Source organism: Manacus vitellinus, unplaced genomic scaffold, assembly GCF_001715985.3.
Source record: "Manacus vitellinus isolate BGI_N305 unplaced genomic scaffold, ASM171598v3 scaffold_21_pilon, whole genome shotgun sequence".
Classification (NCBI taxonomy): Eukaryota; Metazoa; Chordata; class Aves; order Passeriformes; family Pipridae; genus Manacus; species Manacus vitellinus.
In genome coordinates, this window is record NW_021939546.1 from 4821881 (window position 1) to 4839205 (window position 17325).

General features: G+C 46.3%; 1 protein-coding gene across 1 annotated transcript in view; it reads left to right on the forward strand.

Moving 5' to 3' along the window:
• Positions 1 to 11203: 11203 nt before the first annotated feature.
• The window catches only part of JAK1 (Janus kinase 1), a 50395-nt gene continuing 44273 nt past the window's right edge, over positions 11204 to 17325 (forward strand). Inside the window, exon 1 of the mRNA XM_029959644.1 lies at positions 11204 to 11228. The gene's annotated coding sequence lies outside the window, so the exon portion shown is untranslated. The remainder of the gene's footprint in view (positions 11229 to 17325) is intronic.

Sequence of the window (17325 nt, forward strand, 5' to 3'; positions counted from 1 at the left end):
AGGGAGCCTGTGCTGCTGACTGATGTTTGTGCTGTGTGAATTAACTCTGCAGTGCTGGGACACGACGGCAGAGGGGCCCCGCGGGCCGGGTTGTGGTGGGAGTGTGAAATCCCAAGATTTTTGCATAAAGTAATCGAGAGACCTGCAGAGACGTTAATGCGGTTTCTGTTTCCCAGCTTCCCGCCCCTCCCCGACGAACTGGTGGCCCTCAGGCTGCCAGGGCTGGTGCAGCAACTTCTAGAGGTCACAATTTATTCCCCATCCCGACGTTTAAGGTGGTCATTGACCCAGTGGTGTTTAGAAAACTCTTCCTTGTGGGCTGGGTGATTCATCACCCTCCAGGGCTTTACCCTGTGCAGCCCCAGCTGCTGCTCCTGGGAGAGGACAGGGATTAGCTGCAAGATGAAATGAGCTGGTTTGTTATTTCTCTGCTCTTCACTGGAAGGTGTTGGGGGCAGCCCGTGCTGGGGGCTGTTCCTGTGGGCCCTGTGGGGTCGAGGCTGTGCAGCTGTGATGGAACATTTTGCCAACGTGCGTCACTTAGAGGGGGGAAAATATTACTGGTATTATGAGAGTGGTTCAAGTCTGGTTCTGGAGGAGGGCTCTGTCTCACCAGAAACTGCAAATGATAAAAGAGACATCCTGCTACCAAGAGTTTAAGTTCTAGATTAAAATCTGAGAAGAGTCAACCCTCAGCTTCCTTTTTCTGAAGGCTGCAGGCACTCCTTGACCAGAGCAGGGATGTGCTTATCCCGAAAATTAAAGCTGGTCATCTCTACATTTGGCTGTACAACAGCAACATGCCTGTGCTCCTCCTCCATGTCCCATGGTCTCATTCCAGTTACAAGATGAATAGGAAAAAAGAGGAGCTCTGGAATTTTGGATTGGGAGCATTTGTAAGCTTGCAGGCTGCCCGGGTCTGGGTTTCATCTCTTTCTGCCTGTGTCTGCTGTTGACTTTGGATCCAGCAGGCCCTCAGGAAATAGGCATCCCCTTTCCTGGAAGAAAAGCAGGTGCCATGGGGTTTTGAGCGGGAAGCAGCGTGACATCCAGCCAGGTCCTTGTGGTGCCGTCCCAGGGACAGCTTTGGGTGTTCACTGATGAAATAGTCAGGGTGCTGACTCCTACTAGAAACCAGAAAGTCCTTTTCCTCCCCATGAGAAACAAGATAACTGCTCAGAGACAGAGAGAAGGTTTGTTATGGATCAGGTCCAAGGAATACGGTTCCTCACCTGCCAGGCTATGGATCAGGTTTGAAGTTAATGACCAATCCTCTCGCTTGGAGGGACATTTAGCACAGCTGCTCTGTGCACTGAACACACCCTGGTGCTGCTGAGGGAGAGCAAAGAGCCTGCTGGGGTGACATGTGCCCCTGGCTTCACATCGTGATTCTTGTTTCCTGTCACAACAAGCACAGCCTCGAGCTCTGGCATGGGACAGGAACTGAAACACTGGCTGTTCCTGAAAACAACAGCTCTCCACTCACATTTACCATTTATCTCCCTCTCCAGCACAGTGGACACAGAATCCATCTCTTTGTCCTGTAGCTTCCCACTGATATGGGAAGGGGCAGACTGGTGGTTTTGCTACGTCTAAATATTGCTGCACACGAACAGTGCAAGTATTGAAGTGTGTTTTGGCAGCAGAGCACTTCCTCCCACAAACGTGTTAAAGCAAGACATAAACAACCTGCATCCAGTGATACAGGCTCAGAAATAAGGTCCCCGAGGACCATCCGTTTTCTGATAAAACTTGCTGTAATTTATGGGATTGATCCCAAGGCAAGGCAGTTTTCTTTTGGCACGTTTCAGCTGTCATTCCAGATGGGTTTGTTCTAACCCAGCGGTTCTCAGGCGCTTTCATCAGGAAAGTCCCTTTTCCCATCTGGAGGCTGTCACCTTCCCACCCACATTTTGCATGAGAAGAGCAGCAGTTGTGCTCCTGCGCTGTCTCCTTGGGGCTGCAGACAGGAATGGCTGTTCTGTTCCTGGCTCTCATCCACAGATCTGCCTTTTAAGGATCGAAGTTTGTGCTGGCTGGGAACAGAGCTGGCCAGCCACTATCAGCTTCTGACAACAGCAGGATAAAAGGCATCCACTGTCTGCCAGCACTCAGCCTTGAAACCAGGTAAGGATATTGCCTTTCCCAAAATGCTTAAAAAAAAAAAAAAACCAACAAAAACAACCCTTGTTTTATTTGTACTAAAATAAAAAGAATCCTTCCCAAAGACTTTCAAGCACTCAGTTGTCATTTCAAAGTACAGCAGTGCCTCTTATAAATCAGGCTGTATTTTAGTTGCTGTCTCCAGCTTAGTGCAGACACTTGAACTTGAACTTTAACTCAGACCTTCTTGTTTAAACATCTTTACAAAGCAAGCAGCCCAATCGTGCAAATATTAGATGTACCAGAATGTAACTTGAGTTTAGGTCAGGGTAAGCAATTTCTCGGTGTGAGCCTGGAGATGTTGGACAAAGTGAAATGAAGACTGTGATGGAGTCTGTGTGATCAGAAATGTCACCAGCTCAGCCATGTGACATTCTTTTCTCCAGGTGCAAAGGTATATTTTTGGTGTTCCAGCTCCCAAAACCTGCTCAGTTAGAGCACCTTGCAAAATGTCATGAGCTTAACGAGAATTCGGCAATACTCGTTCATTACAAATATGCTCAGCTCACCTGTGGTGATATTTTCACTTTCTTGGAGTAAAATCGGCTCCATGTGTTGGAGCTGCATTCTCACTCACTGTTCTCAGGGGAGCACTGTGGTGACATTCCTGTTCCTGTTTCCAGGTGAGGGGCCCTTTTGCACTCCCTGCAGTAACACTAATGGCAAGTGCACCTGTCTGTTACTGGGAAAAATAGTGCCCAGGAGTCCTGTGTGAACAGGGGGGGACATAGTCTCTTCTCCTTTCTACATAAACTATTTCTGCCTGTTTCTCACATTCTGGAGAAAACTACTCACTGAGTTGTTGGATTATATGTAAACCCTGCATTTTTGTCATTAGCTTGATTCACCAAGGGAAACTGTGACTGTATTTGGTGTGTAATCAGGGACAAAGGTACTCATTAGGAGATGAGTGTTTCAGTGTAGTGCAGTACCATAGTTTCTGCAATCACTTCTGTACATGGGCAGATGAGAAACTCAAGGTTGCGCAACTTGGTACATAATTTGCTCTTCATAACATTTCACAGGAGTAGGAGCAGGGCATGGATCTATGTGTGGATTAATATACCCTTATACAAGATCATTTATTGTTGGGTAAATGTTACAGCCTTTCTGGGACCAAACACTGCTAGAGCCAGAGGAAGGACCCCTCTTGACTCCACAGGGCTTTGGCTCACACCTGTTCAAAGGTGAAATTCAAATTCCAGTCTCAAGCTCCTCCTTGACTTTAAGAGGATGAGAGCTGTGCTTAGTCTGGAGATTTTTGATGCGCAGGGAGTGGGAAAAGCCTCTTCCAGCCATAGCAGAAAACAAGGAAGAAAGAGATGAGGCTGCTGGGGCTGTTCCTTGGCAGGTGGTTATCAGTGCTCCCGCTGCACAGCCTGCTGCCTCCTCCCCACGGTGAAGTGAGAACTCACTATCGACTGCCCTCCGTTTTAATTAACTCCAGAAGCAGGCAAAGTACACTGAATAATGCAGGAGAGACATGTGTTTAAACATTTGCACAAGCTTCAGATTCCTCCTACCTAAAAATAAGTCTGTGAGAGAGCAAATGATTCCTGTTAGAGGTGTTGGTGGATGGACAACAGCCATGGACCCCATCCCAACACCCAAGAAGACACCATCCATGGGTCTTGTCCTTGCTGCTGGGACCAACCTGGGGCTGATGCTGGTGGGAAGTTCATGAAAATGAGGTGAGGGCTGCACACACAAGGGCAGCACCAGCACAGGCAGTTTGGGTCTGGTAGTAGCAAAGAGCCTTGGAGAAAGGGCTGGTAGAAGAGCAGGTGGGGTCAGTAACAGATCTGAGCATTAGTGGTTTAAATGTTACAGGTGTGGCTGTTTTCCGTAACTGGGAGTCTCACCTCCTGCTTTTTTTTTTTTTTTTAATAAAAAGAGCATGACTTTAACAAAAACACACAAACTAAAAGGTGTCAGTGTTTTGGAGCACCAGAGCAGAAACAATTGTTCCAGAGGGAAGTAGATGAGAAGGACTCAGTAATTTTCCTGTGGAAGCACGCGGATAAAGGCTGTGCTGGTGTAGATGGACACAGATCAGCAGAGACAACGTCAGAAGCTCCACGATCATGTTTTTCATGTGTGGCCACAATTACCTGCTGATCTGGCATATTTCACATGCAAGCAGTTTCCTTAAACGTGTTGGCTCACATTCCCAGAGTGATAAAAAAAATCATGTTCGAGAATAATTTCCTCCTGCTGCAGAACAACCACATCCCCAGACAATATGCGACACCACCCGTCAAGCATCCAAAGCCTTGTTGCATTCTGTTTTGAAATGTAGTGCTCCAGGGGACTCTCTAAATTAAAATTTCCAGAGGCTTATTGCTAATGAAGTCTAATTAATTTTGGATGTAAATGTACCAAGCTTCTGCAATTGCATTTGCATCTCCATTAAAGGAAAACTCATTTTAATCACAATCCATAGTGGATGTTTTTTCTGAAAATTATTAGAGGAACACATTGTCTGTTTAGTGCCTTCTTAGTCTATGCACTTTTCACTTTTTCACCCCTTTAACTCAGCTAAATTAAAAGAAACATGTCACAGCCTTCTAAAAAAACTGCATGAAATACAGTTTTGCTTAAGAGGAAATGAGAAAAAACAGAGTTACATAAAATGAGAGAAAACCCTACACTGCTCTTCACCTCCATAGGTTTCCTAGTGGTGATATTGCTTGTTCTTAATGGGAAAAAAAGTCCACTTTTCTCCAGATTTGTAGCTTGTTTGCCATCTTGCTTTTATTTCTGAACCCTCTGGGCCATTATGAGCAACTCTTCCTGGAAACACAACCCTAATTCTCTATCTCCTTACGACAGAGAGAGCAGGAATATGGCAAACGGCACATCAGAATGCAGCTTTGTAACCCAGATCAAGGAATTGTAATTTCCAAAAGTGCATGTGAGAAAAACTGCAGCAGAGAATGAACTTTGGAAGTTGTCCAAGCAAGGCTGTATTTCTAGTAATTGATTAAAGATTTCAGAAATGCTGTGTGCTCTGGGTTACGTGTGTTCCCATGAATGAGACAGGACACCCGCTGGGATGCCGGGCACTGACCTGGGAAAAGTCCCCAGCCATGTACACAAGCTCTGTGGTCTGTGGACCAAGAGGGACCTGATCAATATTGTGTATTATTACAGAAAGGTGGACACTTTGATGCTAAACATGGCATTTCCAATCCTAAAACATTTCATTATTGCTCTGGGTGAGGTCACTGCTCTGCTTCGTCTCTTCCTCTGCTTCATCCCTGCCCACCAGCAGACCCACCTCCAGATCAGTCAGTGCTAGACTTGCCCTTGTCAAAGTCAGCTGTTGCACATACAGCTTTTTCTGGGATGTATGTATCTCCCAGAGAAAATATCCATATGTAAAAATATCCATATATATCCATAAATATCCATATATATATATGGAGTTAGTATATAAGCAAGAGCGTTGTCTGGCTCTAGTGGTGTGACTGGCAGGCAGCCAGGCAGCAAGTGGGTACCTGTGAACTGTGCCAACTCCAAACTCATCCTTCTGGAGACGGCTGTGCTGGGAATGAGCTGAAGAAAATGCATTTGAGGTTCTGGGCAGAATTGATTTGTTTTGTGTATTTTATTAGTCTGCTTGAAGCACAACAAAAATGTGCTCACTGAACAAGTCAGACTTCAGGGGAGAGAGAGTCAGAAGTAGGATTTGGAGCTGGACAGTCACCACCACAACCACCACCACCATCCTTTGCAGCTGCCCTACAGCTCTTTACACAAACCCAGTTTCTGCTTCACAGCAAGGGAACTAAAGGGATATTTTTCAGCAGAGAAATCTGAGGAAAAAATGAAAATAGAGCTGTTGGTTTGGTTTGTTATGAGGACAATGAAGAACCAGAAAGATGGCAATGGGGAAAAACAGGCGATGAAGACAAGCAGCAACATGAACACGCCTGATGCAAGGTTGAGACATGGCAACAGCATCTTCACGCTCCCCAGCTTGGAGCAAATTGAGTGAATTCCATCCCCCTGGCCATGGATGTCGGGAACGGAGCTCCATGTCACACCTCCTCCACACGGCTGTGCCAGCTCGCTGTGCTTGTGCAGGAAATCCCCCTCCAGCCTGGCTTTCAGCAGCTTCCACGGCACCCTTGGAACAAGGGCTGCTTTGGATGGGCAAAATCTAATCTTTTTTTTGCAAAGTACATTTGGAATATCGACATGAAGTACCTCTCCTTCCCCAAACTGAGATTATTAGAAATCCCACCTAGCTTAAAAAAGGGTTGAGCACCATATTTAGACGTAGTTAATTGCAGAGATGAAATTCACACCTTCCTGATGTCTCAAAATAAATTCTCTCACTTGCTTTTCCAAGCAGAGACGAGCCCTCTGAAATTGGTGTCACCAACACAGTTTCATGCGTGTTCTGTGAGCACAGGAAGTTTAAGATAAATTCAGCAGCAGATCAGATGAAAGAACTTTTGCACTATTGTGTCTATTTATACAGCTCCTGTGGCAAGGCCCACCGCTGCAGTACCCAGGGGCCTCACAGGCTCTGAGATATTCCATGGTGATGGTCTACAGCAGGATCCACTTTGCTGTTGGGAAGACCAACAACACCCAGTAATGGGCACTCACTCAGTGGATGCTTTGGAGCACCCAAGGTTGTGGCTGTGTGACCCCCTTCACCTGACCCGACCCTGTGCTGCCCCAGAGCTTCTCCTCCTGCTCCCCACATTCCAGCCACAGGGAGAATGAAAAAAATAATTTAAAAAATAAATTCTCATTTCAACAGCACTGACCTGGCACTCTGCAGAAGCATAAAAGAGCACAGAGTCATCCTCAGAATACTTTTAAATACTACTACAGGTTAAGGAATTTTACATCCTATTTTACTCATCACACAGTGCCTCTGACTTCATTGCCTGCTCCTGATTTTCCCTGGTATGAGTGAGAAGAACCAGGCCCCAGAATTACTGCCAGGAACAAATCAATGGCAAACTGGAACCACTTAGATTGTGTTAAATCATGTTTATGTAAAGGTCTAGTCAATTCCAAACTGATGCCATCGGTGATTTAAAGCACTTTACCGTATGCAGGGTCCCTCACTATACCTTGAAATCCCATGGAAAAAAAGCCTTTAAACATTTATACTGTGTAAAGTAGTGTGGAAACATTCCATTCCAGAGGCAAAGGGGAAGCTTGCAAACCAAACTGCAGAGCAGGAAAGTAAGGGATAATCTGTGCATCCATCCCTACTCCTTCTTTAAAGAGGGCTACAGGAGGAAGTTAATTCAAATTTAATTTGATTTTTAATTTACAAATACCAAGACAGTCAGGTCTAGTCTTCTGTATTTTGCCATGTTTTTGATGGAGTACATAAGTGCATCCTGAAATCTGTAAAATAAAGAAATATGTAAGATACAAAATAATTCTTCAGATCTGTCACTACACCCCAGAATGGTACTTAGAGGGGAAATAAAGATTTATTTTGCATCCAAGGCCTTTTCTGCAGCACTTTGCAAGCCTGCTCTCTTTCTAAGCAAGAAAAAAAAGTCAACTACAAACACATCCAATTAATTCCTTAGAGAAAACTACTTTAAGGGTTTTAATGCAAAATTACATCCTTCCCATAGCATGGAATGTTGTGTTAAACACAGACCATTTTGGGTATAGGTTGGAAATCCTCCCCTGTTATTAACATAGTTTTTGGAGTAATTTTTAGAAGTGCATTGATTTCATCCCAGTTACAAGTCACAGAAGAACTAGGAAAAATCAGCAGGCACCAGAAATTAAGGAAAAGAAGGGAAAACTCACATAACAGTCAGGACTGGGAGACTGAACATGCAATTTCAGTGCCAGAGAAGCTCAGACCCTGTTTTTTAAAGTGAGACGTGTGAGAATTCAATTCTTACTGAACGATGTGGCCTTTGGGAGCCTGGGTCATTCCTGGGCATGGTCCTGGGCTCTGGATTTAGATGGAGGCAGAGGTAAAGCTGCACCACGAGCAGCCCCAAGCTAAGCCCGTTATGCAATCCTTCCGTCACAGCCGCCTCATTGGCCTGGCTTGGCTTCCCAGTGCTGAGCTTCAGGATTTAAGGCCATTCACAACAGCAGTTGCTGTGCTGGGAAAGGAATCCTGGCTGTAAGGCATAAATAATAAGGTTCCGCTGTGTTATTGGGCATGAAAACCCACCAAGAAAAACTGATTTTATCATTATAAAGGCAAAGCCATGGAAAGGGCTGGCAAGAATAATTTCAGGAAGAATATTGAGGTGCTGGAGCAGGTCCAGAGGAGAGCAAAAAGGCTGGTGAAGGGACTTGAGCACAAGTCCTATGAGGAGAGGCTGAGAGAACTGGGGTTGTTCAGCCTGGAGAAGAGGAGGCTCAGGGGAGACCTCATCACTCTCTACAACTCCCTGAAAGGAGGTTGTAGCCAGGTGGGAGTTAGTCTCTTCTCCCAGGCAGCTATCAGCAAGACAAGAAGGCATGGTCTTAAACTGTGTCAGGGGAGGTTTATGTTAGATATTAGGAAGAAATTCTTTACAAAAAGGGTAATCAGGCATTGGAGCGGGCTGCCCAGGGAAGTGGTGGATTCACCATCCCTGGAGGTTTTTAAGATGAGACTGGATGTGGCACTTAGTGCCATGGTCTAGTAACCACGGCGGTGTTGGATCAAGGGTTGGACTTGATGATGTCAGAGGTCCCTTCCAACCCAGCTGATTCTATGATTCTGTGATAATCGAGGGAAGCAGCCTCTGCAGGCAGATTATGGGGGAGAGGGATGAAGAAAAGGTCAGGCCTGGGAGCAGTGGCACAGCCACACATATCTTAGATGTTAGGAAAACATCCTTCCCTGTGAGGGTGGTGAGGCCCAGGCCCAGGTTGCCCAGAGAAACTGTGGCTGCCCCATTCCTGGAAGTATCCAAGGCCAGGTTAGATGGGGCTTGGAGCAACTTGGTCTAGTGGAAGATGTCCCTGCCCATAGCAGGGGGTGGAACTGGGTGAGCTTTAAGGTCCCTTCCAACCCAGACCATTCTATCATTCTATGATCTGCAGGGTTTGACCTCTCTCCTTCCAACCTCAGCTTCTTTTCTAACTTGAATTACAGTTATGACAGGGATGGAAACAGGGTGAGACTCTGGTGTTTTCCCACAGCGCATGGTTAATCCAGACCCAATGTCATGTAGCTGAGGAAAAAGGTAAACATGGTGCAAAATCACCCAAGTTACGCTCTGCTGGTTCCCTGACAGCTGTGGGAACACGTGGGGAAGGGCTGGTTTGATTTCTCTTGGGAGGAGGGAAATGTAACCAATGCTTATCTATCCTTAATTTGTAAACTACAACCATCTGGACACATGCACTCACACACCACCAGCACCCAACTCCCAGCTCCTTTGGGGGAGGTGAAAAGCTTTGGGTTGATTTCCTGGAGAAAAGGGTCAAATCTCGGCACTGCTGAGGCACAAGGGAGATGAGCTGAGGCAGAGTAGCTGTATCGAAGTGTAAACACTTCAGAACAGCAAAGGGCCTTTCACACCCTTATGCTGCCAGGCACAGGAAGATCTTGATAAAAAGATGTTATCAATGTGCTTAATCTGAATTACATGAAGCCACCACTACATAGGGAAGAGTCACGTTTATCAGGGTGGGTTTTTTTAAAGACTGATTCAGTTATTAGGACAATTCCCCCAAAAGGCAGTGGCAGATTGTCTCTTCTGTCAGAAGAAAATGCCAGATATGTGTGCGTGTGTGAGAAGGGGGTGGGATGATTTCATTGAACTGAATCATTTTCTGACTGATTTTACTTCCACTTGTGCAGTTTCCTGTGACTTTGACAAGAGTTTGAAACCACAGTGAAGAAACTGGTTTCTTTTCTGTGCAGACAGGAGGATTGTGAGTGTCTCCTGGTTTTGGCGTAAACACCAACTTGTTTACACCGGCTCGTCACATCGGCTCGAGGCTGGAGATGGGGTTGTGGGGTTTTACAGATGATCTGAGCACACCGGTAGCTCAGACCACACAGCAGGCACTGGGCATCTGTGGAGATGACAGCTGTGGCCTTGGCACTGGGGTGAGAAAGACAACCCTGCAAAAAGACATTAACCTATATTATTAGAGAGTGTCCAATGGGGGGCTGCGAGGATGGGGATGGCTCTGGAGGGGAAGCCGTTTGAGGAGCGGCTGAGGGCGCTTGGTTTGTTCAGCCTGGAGGAGACTGAGGGGAGACCTCACTGGGGTTTTCAATATCCTCACGAGGGGTAGTGGAGGGACAAGTACTGATCTCTTCAGTCTGGTGACAGTGACAGGACCCGAGGGAACAGCTGGAGCTGTGTCAAGGGAGGGTTAGGTTGACTATTAGAGAAAGGTTCTTCCCCTGGAGGGTGGTCAGGCATTGAACAGGCTCCCCAGGGCAGTGGTCACAGCACCAAGGCTGACAGAGCTCAAGAAGCATTTGGACAATGCCCTCAGGGACATGTGGTATTGTTTGGGTATCCTGTGCAGGGCCAGGAGCTGGACTGAATGATCCCTGTGCCTCCTTCCAAGCCAGGATGTTTAATGATTTTATGATTCTAAATCTGGCATTGTCTAAGCACTGTCAAAATATGTATCATAGAATCCCAGAATGGTGTGTATTGAGAGAAACCTTAAAGCTCATCCAGTTTCATCCCCTGCCATGGGCAGGGACACCTTCTGCTATCCCAGGTTGCTCCAAGCCCCGTCCAAGCTGGCCTTGTACACGTCCAGGGATGAGGCAGCCACAGCTTCTCTGGATGAGTGTACTGACTGCCGTGTGTTTTTAGATACCTCCTGTCGAACCCCCGGGTGCCGTCCCGGGCTCTGTGCTGACCGCACACACAGACCCCCCTCCCGCCACGCTCCGCCCGCCGCTCCCTCACCCCGGCCGGCCCGAGGCGCCTCCCCCGGGGGCCCTGCCCCGCGCATGCTCCGCGGCGCGTGCCGCGCGCCGGGACCGCCGCCCTCCGTCCAGCGCCTCGGCCGCTCCCGATTCCGCTCCCGATTCCCGCAGCGCTCCGAGCCCCGCGGGCCGCGGCCGGCGCCCCGCCGGGACACACGGAACGGTGAGTGGGTCCGGGCAGGGGGCAGCCGTGCAGGGAGGGCGGGGGCGGGCGGCGGCGCGCTCCCGGAGAGGCTCCGCGATGGCCGCGGGGGCGGTGCGGGGCTTTCCCGGCGGCCGCGTCCGGAGTCGGGAGGCGCTGGGTCCCCGTGGCCAGAGGGGCTGGAGTGGGGCCGGAGTCACCGGTTCGCCTTATCGGAGAGGGGCCGGTGCGAGGCCGCTGGTTCCCCTTGGCCAGACGGGCGCGGCCGCTGGTTCCCCTTGGCCGGAGGGTGCGGGCCGCTGGTTCCCCTGATCCCGGGGGGCCGATGCGGCTGCGGAGCCGCTGTTCCCCCTTGGCCGCAGGGTGCGGGGCCGTGCGGGCAGTGCCGGGCCGGGAAGGGGTGTCAGAGCCGCGTTTCGCGGCCGGGCGGGGGAGGCCGGGTCGGTGACAGGAGGAACCGCAATGAAACAGCTCCGGTTGTGGCCGCCGGTGCGTTGGGGGAAGTTCAAAAGTCCCCTGGTGGTCGTGGGTGAGCGCGGACCCCCGAGCTCCCTGTGCCAGGGGAGATCCCGCTGCCTCCCACTGCTGGGCGAGCTGCGGGCTTGAAATGTTGATGGTGTCCAGCTGTCGGTCTGGCAGCTGTTCCTCTGTAAGGGACGCTTCTGGGACATCTTTCAACCCCAAGGGAGGTGACAGCCACGATGCAGGGCTGGATATCCGTCACCCCGAGGGACACGCAGGGATGGGGAGCAGATAACCAGCTTTACACCTTCTACAGACACCTGAAATTCTGCTCTGTGTGTGAATGTGTGGAAGCATTGCAGTGTTGGATGATGACAGGGAGTTGGATCTTTAAGGTCTCTTGGAACCCAAAACAATCTATGATTCTATAATCGCCTTGAGTTGGGATTTTTAAAATACACGTAGAAAGGTCATGTATGAGGACAACCAGGACACAAAAGTCTGAAGCACTTCAATAATAATGGAGATTGATGGCAGAAAGACAACATGGCAGTGGCTCAGTGTGGCAGGAGGGGATGGACCCGGCTCTATTTAAACAAACATGGAGTCTGTGCTTAGGAGGATTAAGGGGGTGGCTATTCTGATGAATTAGGGATGGAGGGGTTATATTTTGAGGCATATCTGGAAGGAAGATAAGTGTAGTGCAAGAAAGTTTGGGGGGCTGTTTTTGTGATTCTTTTACTGGGTGGGAGATGGCAATAATTCAGAGTTGTGTCGCTTTTTAAACTTCACTCCAGTTGACCCAATTTTGCTCGTAGAAGATTCCCTATAGTTTTATTCTTGAGCAGGATGGATGTGCTTTGGTACCCCTTTATTTGGGCTGCTGCAGCTCAGTATTAAGTTCAGTTTTGACCTTATAAGGGGACTGGGAGGCATTTCCTCCTGGCACTTGTTTTTAAAACACACAGGAAGTTGCACCTTGATCTGGGTCTGCCTTAGGTGACACCGAGACAGGTGCTTTGAATTGCAATGCCAGCTGAGGACATGCTGCTCTTTTTGAGCCAACAGCAGATCACATCAGGCTCTTGCTGTCATTTGTGGTCTTAAAAGTTAGTGATCACAGGCTGATTTTACAATAATTTTTGTCATTACATGTTTAGTGATTCAGTTGTTAAATATCTTATTTATCAAAGTATCTGCAAGCTGTTTGCCCCAAAGCCCAATGGCACAGAGACTATAATATGCTCATCCACCACAAAGCTGCAAATATTTGGCCTTTGAGAAAGGTTGGGTGAAAAGCTTGTAAAATCTAGGGCGAGGGGGTTTAAATTTGCACTAGAATGTAAACACAGAACTGGAACAACTTAACTCCTGGAAGGCTCTGCACTGAGAAAATATATCAGAATTAATTGCAAAGTGGCCTTTCTGAGAGGTAAATCCTGAACTGTTTCTGTGTGCCCAAATTGTCTGTTCAATGAATTTATTTAAAAAAACAAATGGGAAGCAAGATCTGGAGAGAATATCTAGTACAAAAGCTTTGGAAAGCAAAAAGCTGAAGTGCACCTGAACAGCCACAGGCCAAACTCAGACGGTAAAATCAACGTTCTTTTTAAACTCATTTTCCCCTCTGTCAGACAGAGTCTGCAATTTTCACCTTAATTCTTTTGCCTTACCTTTTGGTGGGGTTGGGAGTAAACCAGAGTTCTTGACTGGAAGAATAAGTGGTACTAATTCTGTAAGTTTAGACAGACATTTCTGGAGTAGTTTATTCTTGCAAATAAAGACTGAATTCAGAGAAACCAGCTTCCCTTTTTTGTGTAGAGCGGAAAAATCTTTCTGTTTTCGCAGGCAGCATCCTGACAGTGATGCCTGTGAAGAGCTTCACCTCTTTCCTACCGCTTTACTCCCAGTCCTCCCTGGCTTTGGGGGTGAAACGCCTTTTTCACCTGCAGGACTGCCCTCAGGTTTTGTGGTGCCTTGCTGGTGCCTGATTTGGCACGAGGAAGAGATGCTCAAAATACAGCAGGAACCCACATGGAGAATCCTGGACTCCCTATGCTCAAAATACAGCAGGAACCCACATGGAGAATCCTGGACTCCCTAGCTGTGTTGGGTGTGAATTGCAGCAGAAATAGGTGCTCTATGTTTACATAAAGAGGAAGGTGTTTGCATTGTTTGAGAGGTCAAAGCTTTCACACATAAAAGCAAACCCTAAGGACTGGTTTGTACTGAGGCGTGAAAAGGGTTGTTATGAGAATCTCTGAACCAGAAATCAGGCCGGGAAGGGAGGTTGTGGAGGGAAGACTGAGCTGGGTCTTGGTTCCTGGCTTGTCTCGTTTCCAACAGCAATTAAAAATGACAAAATGTTTTCGTCTGGATGAAAAACTGGCAATATTCATGTTGTTCTTTTGTAGCCCATCCAAGAGTTTGCAATTCCACAAAGATCGGGCATTATTCCTGTAAACACACTAACTGCTCTCGATCTTTAAAGCACTTAAAGTGCAATTAGGTTTCAGGTGTTGGTAATGGCAAACACTTGCTGGATTGATAGAAAATGGCTTTGGCATTTCAAGTATATAATTCATGCAGTTAATGCTCTGCAAGAAAGCTTTTTCATGGGCTGATACTGCTCCGTTTTGCTCGTGGGGTGAGGCAGATATGCTTGAACTTCATCAAGAAGAGAAGTGGAGTCTCAAAAAAACAGCATTTTGGGATTTTTGGCAGCTAAATTGTCACATCCACCTATTGCTGTAGTTTCTGTGCAGTACAGGAAGTGACAGATGAGGGGGATTTTTCTGTTCCCTTGTCTTTAGCAGCACTTTAGGTATCCCATCCAGGATTTGTTTTACACGGTCACCTGATCCTTTAAAAAAACTGAAACAATGCTGCAAACTACTGGAAAAAGAGATTTCTGATGCTTTTCTTGGGCAAAATGGTTGCAATTTCTCTTGACTGAAATTGGAGAAGGGAGGAAGTACAATTTAGTGGTTTTATTGTCATGGCCTGTTGCAAACAGGTGGGTTTTTAAGGAACAGGTCCTGACAGTTTTCTTCACGCTTGTAAAACTACAGAATTTTGCTGGCTCCAGTAATTCTTGGGGTTTTCTCTTGAGCTGGTTATATAAATGTAATATAAGTTGCATAACCTACAGAAAAACTGAGCTACAGGAAACTGGAAGAGCAGGGTCAACATGGCAGATAAAGTCTGTACCAGTTACTCTGCATATCAATACCTTTTACAGGGGGTGGGATGTTTGATAACAGTGACATGAATGTTCTGTGATTAGGATTATGCTTTGAAACTGCTGGCACATAGAATTATTCTGTTAGACTCCTTTTTCCCCCCTATGAAATGTAAAAGCTAAGATAGTGATTAGAGGAAAACAACTGGAAATCAATGGAAAACCAAGGGATTTATACATCACCCTGAATGGTGGTGAAAGCCTGGGAAAAATGAAATTGGAGTTGTTGTTTGAGGAGGAACTAACCTGCAGAGTAAGACTGTGAACAAGTGCAGTTATAGCTGCCAAAGAGTGGGAAAATTGTTTGCAATTAAGTGTTGTTATTGATCAGATGATCTGATCATAAACAGCCTTCTGGAAATACAACATCACTGCTCTGCTGTAGCTCTGGAGCTCCCAGAGCAACACCAAGGGCTTGCTAGTAAAGAATAAACCTTTACAAGGCTTCAAGACACTCATCAGTCATAAATCCGTGTGTCTGGTTGCTTTGCTTTATGACGTATTTTGGACTTGTAATCCTTTGAAGTGGAGCTGCTGCATCAAGGAGATACTGCTAATAAATGAAATAAATTCAGTATTTAATGCCAGGAGTCCAGACTTTGGTCGCCTGTGTGTGCACTGGAGGAGCAGACACAAAAGTAAGGAAGCAGTCTGCAGGGGGATAAGCACATGAAGCTGCACGAGATGGGCTCAGAAGCCTTGGAGCTGATTAACCTCAGCTGTGTCACTGGCCAGGGCCTCACTTTGTCTGCACAGCCTCTTTATTCCCTCAGCAAGTTTCTCACTTTCAGATGCTAAATTCCATCCCCTGTCTCCAAAGGCTTAATTCCCTTTGAAAGACAAAACCTGACAACCGCTATTCTTGCTTCCAGGAGAAAACTCCTAAAGGACGATTTGCACCTTCCTCAGACTGTGGTACACAATGTCCCTTGTTTGCAAAGTGGATCTGAGAGGAGCTTTGGCTTTTGAGGCACCAGTGTATGAATATTGTTCAAAATTTTAGCAGTTCTGGAGTCCAAGTGCTGTTTAAGCTGTTCCTTCAGTGTTTCTTGTCATTTCCAGCTATTCCAGGACTGAGTGGAATCTGGTTTGCTCATCAGGAGGCTAAGTTGCAGCTTAGCAGGGTATTGAAATACTAAATACCCTTAATAATTGCCCTTCAGTCTGGGGTATATTGTAGCAAAATAACTTCATTTGTCTTTCACTTCAGATCTTTAAAACGACTTCATTTGACTGGCTGGAAGATGAGATTGAGGTAATACTGACTCATGTTATTTGGAACAGGAAGAAACTGTTGTTCAAGCTACATCTGGGAAAAAACCCTTCCACCTTTCTTGTCCTGAGGAAGGACAGATCTAAGCCTTCTACTCTTTTAGATAAGGAAAATGAAGCAGATCCATGACTGGGACAGGGGAGGGAGCAGAGGGAACACTTGCAAGTGGTTTGTTTGTATATGTATGGACTCAGTTTTTCAGGAAGTGAATTTGGCAGAAGTAGCTTTTCTGTTCATTTTGAGACACCAGCAGCACAAAGAGATATATTAAACAAAACAAACCTTAAAAACTTTGGCATTTGTGCAGTCTAAATGACTTGCTGTTGCTTGCCATCCATAAATACCTGTCTCTACACTCCTCTGGATTTTATTAAAGTATGATAAGAAATTCAAAGCAGGAATTTTGTTTCTGTGTTTTTTTGGCTTTCTTTTTTTGTTTGGTTGGTTTTGGTGTTGGGGTTTTTTTTTGTACTGTTGTTGTTTGTTGGTTTTTTTTCTATTAATATATTATTTTTAGGGCATTAGATGTTTAAAAAAAATTAAAGGTACTGCCTAATTTAAGTGCTGCCTTAGGCTCAGGCTTTTATATTTAAATCTGCTGTTTTGCATGGGTTGGTTTTTTTTGACCCTATGGTCTCAAGCTCTTACATCTTAACTCCTGTGTGGAAAAAGTGTGGCCACCCTCAATTCTGAGGTTTTTGATCAAAACCAACTCTAAGCTGGCACTTGCAGTTCGCTTTATATAAGGTCTTGTACACTCAGTGTTTCGTGTTTACTGAAGATGCACAAGAAATAACCTTTCACTTCCTGAACACTTCTGTATTTCACTTTTCCTCAAAGCATGGCAAAACAGACACTAATAATTTTGAAATTGCCAGGGCCTGTGTGTTTAGAGAGTTTAAAAGTTCAAGAGGAACCAGAATGATCAGCAAGCCTGACCTGTGTGCATCACACCTTTATGTATCAGCCTGTGTTCTCACCCTTTACAGCTCTGTCTCGTGGGCTGGAACACTCTGTTCTACAGGAATTATTTTCTCTGAAAACAAAATATTACAGTTTGTTTTTTCCTGCTATTGGTTTGTGTTGCATTTGTATTAAATTCTATTTTTTTTAAATTTGGATCTTCTACCGTTCTTTCTTGC